Source organism: Colobus angolensis, unplaced genomic scaffold (assembly GCF_000951035.1).
Source record: "Colobus angolensis palliatus isolate OR3802 unplaced genomic scaffold, Cang.pa_1.0 Scaffold413, whole genome shotgun sequence".
NCBI lineage: Eukaryota > Metazoa > Chordata > Mammalia > Primates > Cercopithecidae > Colobus > Colobus angolensis.
In genome coordinates, this window is record NW_012117522.1 from 899,318 (window position 1) to 909,925 (window position 10,608).

Below are 10,608 nucleotides of genomic sequence, written 5' to 3' on the forward strand. Positions count from 1 at the left end.
TGAACACCAACAATATGCCAGGCATTTTACAATCATTTCGGCATTTAACACAATCCTCTGTGAGAAAATCAAGGCCCACAGAGATTTAAAAACCAACCAACCAACCAACCAACCAACCAACCAACCAACCCTACTAGAAAGTGGCTGAATAAGGACTTGAATTCCAGCCGGTCTGATTCCAGAGGGCATGTTCTCTGTACCCTGCATATCTCCTCTTCCCTCCCTCTCCTCTCATTCCTCCCTTCCTTCCCTCCCTTTCTTCCTCTTTCCTTCCTTCCTTCCTTTCCTTTTTTCTTTCTCTTTCTCTCTCTCCTTCTCTCTGTTTCCTTTCTTTTCCCTCCCTCCCTTCCTTCTTTTCTCTTTTCTTTTCTTTTCTTTCCTGCCTTATCTACTGCTCTTGTCTTCAGCAGACACTGGCATACCTCCCGAAACCCCCATGCTTCCCATCTTCTGGGACTCTGTGCACTCTGTTTCCTCTGGACGAGTGTCCTCCCCTCTCTGCACATCAAATCCTACCCAGCCTCCAATTGCAGCTTCCTAGGTCTCAGGAAACAGACATAACCTCTTCTCCTTGACTCCTAGTGCACATTACCACCTTAAAGAGAAGAATCTATGTGCAATTCTCATCCCTCCTCTAGTTCACTGAAAGCAGGGACTGTATCTTACATATCACTTAACATCGTATCTAACACCTACTTTGAATTCAATAAATATTTGCTGAATGAATGAATGGGAAAAGTGATCTAGGCTAGTGATCTGGGTAAAATCTAATTAAATGTTAGCCACCACAAATCCACACTGGGGCATGCCAAACCCGAGTGTCAACCAAGGCAAACAGCCTAAACCCTGCAGTTCTAAACAGAGAGCTGAGCTTAGCTGCCTGGTAAATTTGGGATAACTCAGACCATTAATCTGAGGAAAAGAGGTGGTATAGTATGAAACCAACCTAAAAGCTTGGAAAGCCAAGGTATATGCTCAGTTCCTACACTAAGTTACTCTGTGACCTTGAACACATCACTTCCTTTTGCAGGGCCTCAACTTCATAATCTGTGAAACAGGTGTAATAGCAGGACCTAGCTCATAGGGTTGTTACGAGAATTACAGAAATTAAAAAACATAAAGCACTTAGAGCTATGCTGGTGTATTGTAATTATTCAATACATTTTAAAATTATTATTGTCTATAAGGTGATCAGGAGAGATTGGGTATCCCATCGTTTATTTTGAGAAAATATGTGGTCTTGCCTTTATATGCATGTTCCTGTAATGCTCACTTTTCTGGATACCTGGAATAATGACAGTTTAAGGCTTATCCAGTCCCCCAAATGATCAATAATGCAAAATTGGGGTTTTCTACATTTTGATTTTGATTGTTAGAAGAACTACATAGCTTTCTGCTTTGCCATTCGGACTGTACTCAGTCTACCGAGTAGTTAATGCCATGGACAGCCTCACTGTCAGAATGTAATCTCAAGCAGTGATGGACCATTCCAGAAATCAATCAGCAGGCTTTGAGTCGGTGCTCTTCAAAATGTGTGTGTGTGTGTGTTAGTCTTCAGTGCTTTGTACATATTCTGTATATAGTGAGCTCTTACACGTTTGCTGAAGAGACTGAGCAGTAACTTAACTGCAGCTACACACAGACTGTAGGCTTACTAGCTGCTTCTGGATCAACTTGAGGAAACCACTGTTCTGCCCAATTCTTACAATCATGGCTGCTGTAAAGCCTGTTCTTCCGAGGGCCAAGGCCCTGCCCACCCATGGCACACAAGGAGACAAACTACTTTTTTTCCTCAGAAGTGACTTTGGATTACAGACTACCCTAGCTCACCCCCACCCCACTTCTGCTTTCTTGGCATAGATTTTCCATTAGGCATGACTAAGTGCCAGGGGTTCTGTCTGTCTGGGAAAATAGGAGTCACTGGAATTTTCTGTCCTCTTCTCAATGCGCAGCCTCCCTGCTGCTTTGGAGGCAGCAGTAAAGTGATGTCTTTCCTTTGGCGTGTTCCATTACAATACTCCTTCTTCTCTTTTGCCCATAGACGCTAGTAATAAGTTTGGCCACAGGAGCAGGTTACCTTCTCTTAAAAGTACTTGGTTTTTAGACTCTCAGCAGAGCTATTGCTGCTCACAAACACCCTGGGTTTTCCCCATGGACACAGAGGCCGTCAGCCTCCTGGGTGAGCCACTAGGAAGAAGGTGCCCATGTCAGGCCACTCCATGGTAGGTGGATGGGTACATGGTGCAGGCTAAACTCCTGCCCTTGACAGCTCTGTGCTGTTCCTGTGAGCAAGGGAGCAGGAAAGAGGGGAAAGGTAGGAGGTCAGAGGTGGCTTGGGCTGGGCTTTGGACCAGTAATCAGGGGCATAAGGTTCTAATCTTGGTACTGTATGCCTTGCACAAATTTTTCTAGGAAATGAAAATGATGAACTGAAAGTCAACTCTAGGCCAATCGCCCTGCTTAAAGGTCTATATCGATTATCTCATTGAATGTCTGTCACAATGGTTAACGTTTACCATATTTAGACCTGGCCGCACGACATGATCTTGAAGGTTCCTTCCACGTTCCATGTTCTGTGCCTGGCCCCCACTGTCACACTTAGCTTCCTAGGGTGCATTCCTGCTTAGTCACCCAACTTATCTCTGCTGTTGGTTGTGGATTTTGCAGGACAGTGGAGTAGAGGTAACTGCCCCAGTGAGTTTTCTAAATTTTGGTTTTGATTTTTAGAAGAACCATATAACTTCCTGCTTTGCAATTCTGAGTTGTACTCAGTCTTCTGAGTAGTTAATGCCATGGATAGCCTCATTGTCAGAATGGAATCTCCAAGAGTGATAGACCATTCCAGAAATCAATCAGTAGGCTTTGAGTTGGGGCTTTTCAAAATATGTGTGTGTACGTGTGTGTGGTAGACTCCAGTGCTTTGTACATATTCTGTATATAGTGAGCTGGATGGTACCTGCCTCCTATTTTTGCTCACCTCTGTAAATCCTCTACTTTAATAAGGCATGAATCTAGTTCATTTTCACAGGTGGCCCTTGTTCTGAATGATCTGACAAAAGATAAGACAGAATCTTGTTTCTGCAGAAGCAAGGCCTCTGCTTGTCATTATGATATGCACACAATGGACAATCCTGACTGTTCGTTGATGCTTCCCTTTTTTCTAGAATTCATGCCTTAATGAGAAGTGAGAGAAACAAGCGGCTTGGCCCTCCTGCCTTGGCTGGACCCCACAACACACATGACAGCCCTGAGCAGCCCTGGCGGCACCTGTCAGAAACTAACACACATATCTGAACAGTCAAGCCTAATTCCCAAGAAGCTGTTTTAACTTGACATCTGAAAATGCATTGCATCTAGAATTATTTTACTGGGTGTGTGTTCAGGGCATATGTGTGCACGTTCTGCAACTGAAGTGTTCTATAAATATCAGATACGAGCTGTACAAAAAAGTATCACGTACATGATGTACTTAATTCCATTTAGTAATGTTTTCAATTTGTGTCTGACCTCTGGCAACAGAGATGGAAGTTTCTCAACATGAATAAAAAAGTATGCTCAGTTACCTTAAACAATTTTCACTTAAAATTCCAGAAATATATTAGAGCTTAGTGATTACCAGGTGGGTACTGGCCCAGTACTTTCAGAGGAGGGTACTGAAATCCAAAAAGGTGACGTGTCTTTCCCATGATCGCACAGGAAATTAATAATGGTCCCTAGATGAGACTCAGGTCACTTGACTCCCAGGCCATTATCCTTTGCTTTTTCTTGACTTACTGTATGTTTCTTCCCCCAACTGTTCAAAAGGAACTCTGATTCCATTAATAGCATATGTTCCTACTATGATTTATTAGAAAAATCCCAAACCAGCTCCTCTACCCTTTCCTTTCTGACTCTATAGGGCATCTGTCTATTTTTCCAGGAAAGAGAATACGTGACCCTAACTCACAAGCAAGGAAGTCGCTGTCCTTGGTGATCCCAAACACTTCCCCAGTGGCTGGCGGGGTAATTGGAACCCAAGCCTGAACACTCAATTATTCCTGAAAGGGCACAACTAAGTTAATTTTCCTGACAAAGATGTGCTGACCTTCCAGTTGCTCTTTTTTTTTTTTTTTAATTTTTTATTTTTCAGACAGGGTCTTGCTCTGTCACCCTGGCAGAAGTGCAGTGGCATGATCTTGGCTCACTGCAAGCTCTGCCTCCGCGGTTCAAGTGATTCTCCTGCCTCAGTCTCCTGAGTAGTTGGGATTACAGGCGTCCACCATCATGCCTGGCTAATTTTTGTATTTTTAGTAGAGACGGGGTTTCACCATGTAGCCCAGGCTGGTCTTGAATTCCTGACCTAAGGTGATCCACCTGCCTTGGACTGACTCCCAAAGTACTGGGATTACAGGCGTGAGCGACCACGCCCAGCCCAGTTACTCTTTCTGTGTGACTATCCTGATAAGCGATAAGCGGAGTTCAGCGTAGCTTCTTCTGGCTCGTGTGACTGAAGCCAGAACAAAAGCCCTAACTGTTTTCCACTGAGAAAGCAGGATGAACAGGGAGTGCAGTCTTTAAAACAGCTCTCAGAGAAGCTTCCAGGGGAACCAAAGGAATACAGATGGAGGGCCTAGGAAGAGATGGCCTGAGGGGACCTGCAGAAGGGATTTACCTGCTGCCCCTCCCCCAGGGGAGCCAGGAGGCTCAGCTGGGCTGTAAACACTCCGTGCCTGGTGCAGCCTGATCTGCACAGGCTGAGAGGATGGTGAGTGGCTTCCTCTGGGATGAGGGCTGTATTAGCAGTAATTGATGGCCAGGCTTTTTAATGGAGCTTATCATTTCACTGCAACAGATGTCAGGTTCTAATAAATAACACGTTCTCACTGACCTACGCAATTTGGAGAGGATGCCTGGATGTCAGGCAGAGCTTGATTCCTCCCCATCTCTGTTGCTCTCTCTTCTGTAAGGAAAAACAAACCAAACCCCTTTAAGATACTTTTCAAAGGAATTCTCTTTGAGAGTTCAAGGATCCAATAATTCCATGTTATTTAGATGATTTGCTTTTCTCTTCACAGCTCTACTTCTAAACCCCATGAGGAAAAGGCCCAGGAGGGACTGGTGAGCTTGCTCATGCGGGAACCCAGTCCAGAGTAGCTGGGACTACAGGCGCCCGCACCACGCCTGGCTAATTTTTTTGTATTTTTAGTAGAGATGGAGTTTCACTGTGTTAGCCAGGATGGTCTCAATCTCCTGACCTCCTGATCTGCCCACCTCAGCCTCCCAAAGTGTTGGAATTACAGGTGTGAGCCTTTTTAAATTTTTTAAAAGTAATGTTTGGTTTTACGTAGACTAAGCAAGGATGGAATTGGAATTTTTCCACTTTTCAGCTGGTTGTGCTGGTACCAAGGTGATACAACCACAGGGGATGACAGTCCATTAATGGGGTGGCCTTAAACTTTGGGAGCTAGCCAAGTCACCAAGGTTAAGGGACTGTTTACTGGGGTACATATGATGGTACCAATATTGACTCTGTTTTTAATTTAAAAATCTCCGTTTTTCTCTAGGGATGTTGCTGCTGATAGCTAAAAATGATCAAATTCTTACCATATACTAGACCTTATGCTGGACAATTCACTGACATTATCCCATGTAGTAGGCAGAATTCTAACATGACCCCCAAGATTCTCCATCCTCTGTGTAATCCCCAGGATTGTGAATATGATGGATTTCATTCTGGTAAACAGGTTTTGTTACATGGCACAGATGACTTTAAGATGGGTAGCCCTTAAATCTGTGACTAGCAGAAGAGACACGAAGGCAGACATTCAAAATATAAGAGGGATCTGATCCACCACTACTGGCTTGAAAATGGAGGGGACCACATGGCAGAGGACGCACGCAGCCTCTAGTTGCTGAGGGTGGTCTCCAGTTGACGGTGGCAAGGTAACAGGGGCCTCAGTCCTACAACCACAAGGAACTGAACTCTGCCAACATACTGAAAGAGCCTGAAGGAGAAGCGTAAGCTTCAGGGGTGAGATCGCAGCCCCAGACAAAGCCTTGATTTTAGTTGCCTAAAACCCTGAACCGAGAACCCAGGCGTCTTGTGCGGGACTCCTAACCCACAGAAACTGTGAGATTAATAATTAGGGGTGTTTTAAAATAGTTAATTTATGATAATTTTTAAATTAGCAACACAGAAAATCATACATCCCAGGTGATACCCATCATAACCCTCTGAAGTAGGCTTCACCATTTTATAGACAAGGAAAGAAAGACTCAGGGAAATTAGGAATTTGCCCAAAGTCACAGAGCCTGTGAGTGGCAGAGACAGGTTTAAACCCAGCTATGTCTTGACTTTATGGTCAGTGCTCTTCATTGCCTCATGCATTTCCTCTCTGTATGAGGAGAGAGCCTCAGACACATGGTAAAAAGAGTATGGAACTGTTTCTGTCTGCCTGGATGTGGATGTGCAGAAGGGTCAGAGGACCTATGTTTTTGTTTTTGTTTTAAATGGTGAAAAGATATATATTTAGAATTAACTAGCTGGATTCAGTTTAGATGATCCCAATATGCCTTGTTCTCTCCATCAGGCCTGATCAGGGTGTAGGCTTTGGCCACATCACTGTCACTGAGCTTCTTCACAGCCTGTTTGATCTGGTGCTTGTGGGTTTTGACATCCACAATGGACCCAAGTTGTGTTGTTGTCTTCTATCTTCTTCACGGCTGACTCAGTGCTTGGGGAACCTGATGATGAATTATTGCTCAAGCTTGCTTCTCCTGGGAGTGCTTTTCCAAGGATATTTCAGCTGCCTCCAGAGCCACACTGTCTTGGGCCACCGGAAGGTGGGTCATGTGTGGATTGGATCTTCTTTTTGTGGCTGTGGACATCTTTAAGCACTGCCTTCCTGGCCTTCAAAGCGTTTGCTTTGGATTCAGCTTTGGGAGGGCAAGAACTTCTTTTTTCACTTTTGGTGCCATCATGTGAAAATGAGGACCTATGTTGAACCCTCACTCCCCTAGAAGCCAGCTGTGTGCCCTTGGGCAAGTCAATTAATCACTCTGAGCCTCAGTTTTTGTAATCTGTATGAGGTGTACTTAGAATTTCTGCATTACAACCCTTGAAGGGCTGCAGTTGATGATCCCATAAAAGTGTGTGAGGGCCACTGTGAAAGAAGTCCACCAGGGCAGATAGAGGCACCTGGATGTCATGTAGGCATCGTTTTCTTTTCTTGATGACTGCCAATTTCAATATCCTCTGCCTATAAGTTGGATATAATCACTTTGATGGCTTGTTTGGAAGTCATTTTAAATAGTTTTTTTTTTTTTTTTTGGAGAGGAAATGATTCTTTATTACATTTATTGAAAAACTACAGAATAAGATGGAATGTAATTTTTTTTCTTGCATTCTTTAAAAGGTAGTTGACTATTAAAAGCCAAAGTAATAACAACGTATTGTGGAATTCATAAAATACGAAGACTGAAAGTGTGTGAATATGATAGCACAAAAGTAAATAGAAGGTATACAGATGACTACACTGTTTATACAGGAAGCATTATAATATTAATTCATGGTAGGCTGTGATAAGTTAAGGGTGTATTTTTAGTGTATAAATGACTAAAATACACAAGGAAATATAGCTAACACACCAACAAAAGAGAAAATGGTAAACTAAAAAATACTTGAATAAACTGAATGAATACAGGAAGAAAAGAATAGTGGACTAAAAAACCCCCCAAACCGAAAATACGAATAGCAAGACTGTAGGGCTTAAACCCAGTAAGCTTATTATTTATATTACATGTATAAATAAACGAAATACTCCAGTTAAGGCCAGGTGCGGTGGCTCATGCCTGTAAGCCCAGTATTTTGGGAGGCCAAGGTCGGTGGATCACTTGAGGTCAGGAGTTTGAGACCAGCCTGGCCAATATGGCAAAACCCCGTCTCTACTAAAAATACAAAAAATAGCCAGGTGTGGTGGTGTGTGCCTATAGTCCCAGCTACTCGGGAGGCTGAGGCAGCAGAATCACTTGAACCCGGGAGGCGGAGGTTGCAGTGAGCCAAGATCACGCCACTGCACTCTGGCCTGGGTGACAGAATAAGACTCTGTCTCAAAAAAAAAAAAAAGGCCAGGCACAGTGGCTCATGCATCTAATCCCAGTACTTTGGGTGGCCGAGGCAGGTGGATCACGAGGTCAGGAGTTCGAGACCAGCCTGACCAACATGGTGAAACCCCGTCTCTACTAAAAATACAAAAATTAGCCAGGTGATAGTGGCGTGAGCCTGTAATCCCAGCTAATCAGGAGGCTGAGGCAAGGGAATTGCTTGAACCCAGGAGAAGGAGGTTGCCATGAGTGGAGGTTGTGTTGAGCCGAGGTCACGCCACTGCACTCCAGTCTGGGCAACAGAGTGAGACTCCATCTCAAAAAAAAAAAAAAAAGAAATACACCAATTGAAAGGTAGACATGTTAAGACTACATTAAAAAAAACTCAAGGTCTACAAAGGGTTTTCTTCAAATATAAAGACACAGATAGGATAAAGAAAGGATGAAAAAAATATATACCATGCAAAAAATACACAGAAGAAAGCTGGTGTAACAATTTTAATATCAAATGAAGCAGATTTCAAGTCAAAGAATAATGCCAGAAATAAAGAGTCATCTCATAATGATAGAAGGACCAATTTATTAAGAAGACCTAACAATTCTAAATATGTATCTAAAAATAAACCTTTAAGATATAAAAAGCAAAAATTAGCAGAACTAAGGGGAGGAACAGACAAATCCAAAACCCCACAGGTGAAAATGTTAATACCTCATTTTAATAACTGATATAATAGACATAAAAAACCGGTAAAGAGCTAAAAGATTTGAATAACACTAACAAGTAATTTGACTTAGTTAATGTATATATAGAACACTATACCCCAAAACTGCAGGACACACATTCTTTTCAGATTTACATGGAATATTTATCAAGATAGACCACATGCTGCTCTACAAAACAATTCTCAACAAATTCCAAAGGCTTGAAATCATACAGGTTATGATCTCTGACCAAAATCAAATTAAATTATAAATCAATAACAATAAGATATTTAGAAAAATCTTTCTAAACACTTGAAATTCAAGAAGCACAATTATAAATAACCCATGGTTCAAGAAGAAATCACAAGGGAAATCAGAAAATATTTCTAATAAAATAATAATGAAAAACAACATACAAAACTGTGTGGAATGCAGCTTAAGCAATCTGTAGAGAGTAATTTTATATTAAAAAAATAAAAAGGATTAAAATCAGTGACCTAAGCTTCTACTCTAAGAAACTTGAAAAGGAAGACATTAGAAACCGTGTACTGCCAATCACTTTGACAACTTAGACATGATGGATCAATTTCTTATTTAAAAACCTAGCTTGCTAAAATGAACACAAGAAGAAATACAACAATCTGAATATCCCTACATTTAGTAAAGACACTAAGTATTTTTCGCACAAAGGAAACCCTACCAAACATTTGGAAAGAAATAATACTAAATCTGCACAAACTCTTTCAGAAAACAAGGAAGAAATCTGCACAAACTCTTTCAGAAAACAAGGGAAGAAGGAATACTTTCCAGTTTATTTAATGAAGCCAGCATAGTACTGATACCAAAGACCTGACAAGGACAAACACGAGAAAAGAAATTTTAGACCAATATTATTCATAAATGTAGATGTAAAAATCTTAAAATTTTAGCAAATCAAATTTAATAATATAAAAAAAGGATAAAATCGTGACTGAGAAGGGTTTATCTTTGGAATGCAAGGTTGGTTCAACAAGCAAAAACTAAATAATGTAATTCACACTAACAGAATAAAGAAAAAGCACACGATTATGTCAATGTCAAAAGATGCAGTAAAAGCAATCTATAGAATTCAACACCCATTCACGATAAAAAAAAAAAAAACCTCTTAGCAAAGTAGTAACACAAGAATTTCTTTGATAAAGACATCTATGTAAAACCTCAACATCAACCTTAATAGAGAAATATACAGCTAGATTCTGCTCTTATCACTTATGTAAAAAACTGTACTGGAGATCCTTTTCAGTGCAAGTAGGTGGAAAAAGAAATAGAAAAACATAAAGATTGGAAAGAAAGAAGTAAAGCTGTTAGCATAAGGGGTGACTATTTATGTAAGAAATTATAGGCTGGGTGTAGTGGCTCATGCCTGTAATCCTAGCACTTTGGGAGGTCAAGGCAGGTAGATTGCCAGAGCTCAGAGTTTGACACCAGCCTGGGCAACATGGTAAAACTCCATCTCTACTAAAAAAAAAAAATACAAAAAATTAGCCTGGTGTGGCAGCGTGTGCCTGTAGTCCCAGCCACTCAGGAGGCTGAGGCAGGAGAATTGCTAGAACCTGGGAGGCGGAGGTTGCAGTGGGCCAAGATCACGCCACTGCACTCCAGACTGGGTGACAGAGTGGGACTCTGTCTCCAAAAAAAGAAAAAAAATTATAAGAAATCTATAAAAAAACTATTAGACTTTAGTAGTAATAAGTGAATTTAGCAATGTCACAGGACGCCATGTCAATATAGAAAAATCATTTGTATTCCTATATACCAGCAACAAACAACTAGAAAATATTTTTT

General features: G+C 41.5%; 1 protein-coding gene and 1 long non-coding RNA gene across 2 annotated transcripts in view; one reads left to right on the forward strand and one right to left on the reverse strand.

Annotated features, from left to right (window-relative positions):
* BRE (brain and reproductive organ-expressed (TNFRSF1A modulator)) overlaps positions 1-10,608 on the reverse strand; it is a 457,102-nt gene that overhangs the window by 23,660 nt on the left and 422,834 nt on the right. The window lies entirely within an intron of this gene.
* On the forward strand, positions 4,562-7,427 carry LOC105521938. Its single transcript, XR_001003365.1, has 3 exons — positions 4,562-4,744; positions 5,055-5,097; positions 5,544-7,427. It is a non-coding gene; the product is annotated as an uncharacterized LOC105521938 (long non-coding RNA).